Source organism: Condylura cristata, unplaced genomic scaffold, assembly GCF_000260355.1.
Source record: "Condylura cristata isolate star-nosed mole 26May11 unplaced genomic scaffold, ConCri1.0 scaffold00023, whole genome shotgun sequence".
Classification (NCBI taxonomy): Eukaryota; Metazoa; Chordata; class Mammalia; order Eulipotyphla; family Talpidae; genus Condylura; species Condylura cristata.
In genome coordinates this window covers 17,004,554-17,006,039 of record NW_004567124.1, presented here as the reverse complement: position 1 = coordinate 17,006,039, position 1,486 = coordinate 17,004,554, and the positions used below count along the sequence as shown (strand labels likewise).

At 41.5% G+C, this 1,486-nt stretch overlaps 1 pseudogene; it reads left to right on the top strand.

Annotated features, from left to right (window-relative positions):
- Positions 1-859: 859 nt before the first annotated feature.
- Positions 860-1,486, top strand: part of LOC101621195 — a 2,055-nt pseudogene continuing 1,428 nt past the window's right edge.

Here is a 1,486-nt window from a genome sequence, read left to right as displayed (position 1 = left end):
TTCCATCTCAGTTGTAATCCCTGTGGGCTTCCCATCACCAAATCACTCATGTGCCATCACTATAGTCCAGTGCATTTCCCTCTCCCCACTGTTTTTGATCCCATTCCCCACTCAACCCCCATAAAATGTCTCTGGTATATAGCTGTTCATTATTATTATTCTCCCCTCCTGCCCCCGGTCCTTAGAAGTGGACACGTTTTAAGGACATCAAATTTGAATTCCTTCATTTTCAATGTTTAGCAGTAGTAGCAGCAACAAAAGCAAGCAGTTTGCATACAAGTTCATTGTTTTATACTGTTTCAGAGATGTTCCTAGAAGATTTACATCGAGACTGATTCTCCAACCTTTCCAACAATTGTATAAGTATATGATTAATTGAACCAGAATTATGAATTTGTAATTAAGAACCTTTCCCATTACAAAGTGGTGTATCTGGGATAAATGGGAAGGATACAATCTCAAGGGTAAGATTTCTTTCAGAAAATATTTATTGGGAAATTATTATGGCCAGACACTTGACTAAGTAAATGATAGAGCAAAAATTTCCTCGGATGGAAGATAACTGAAGGAAGGAGTCAGAATCCATTGTAACTAAGTACTAGCACAGGAATATGTGGGGGCTCCCTGGTGGCTAAGGCACTATCATGCTATCACTGCTGTGGCCTGAGTTCTATCCCAGCCAACAAATGTGACCCATATAAGGCACAGCAGACCTCTCCTGTCTCGCCCACTGTTCCCCTCAGCAGTGGGAAAAATAATAATATGCTACATCCTCCTTTATCTGTCTTAAAAACTATTAATTTATGTCTAAACCTAAGAAGTCCAGAAGCAGTGGCAAAAACTGCAATTATCAGGAAAAATGCAAAACAGCTTCAGTGTTTCAAATAGTTCTCCCTCTAAGGGAGCTAAACTTGGTGGTAAAGGTAGGGCTCTATGATTCTAAGCATTATCTTTTTTAAGATTCATTTATTTATGTGTACAAGAGCTGGGGTGTAAGCCAGACATATGAGGGTAAGAGGACACCAGAGACAGAGGGGAACAGGCAGATTGACTGAGGTACACTGCTGAGAGGAGCAGCAGATGAGACAGGAGAGGACTGCTGCACCATGTGCGTCAGCTCCCTGTCCGGGGATGGAACTTGTGCTGCAGTGGCTGATGACAGCTTCATAATACCAAGACTCAACCCCTTGCACCACCAGGGAGGACCCTTTACTTACTTCAAAATCACATGCAAGCGTAATTTTGACTTTAAGAAAATTTGAAAGCTGGAAAATAAATCTAATAGTTTAATTTAGAACAAAATTTCATATCTATCTTATCTTCCCTACTTTTTTTTTTTAAGATTTATTTATTTATTTATACAGAACTGGGGTACGGGCCAGAGATGTGGAGGGTGAGAGGATTCACCAGGGACAGAGTCGGGAGCAGAACAGGCAGATCAACGAAGTACACTGCTGAGGGGAGCAGCGGGCGGGTCAGGAGAGGT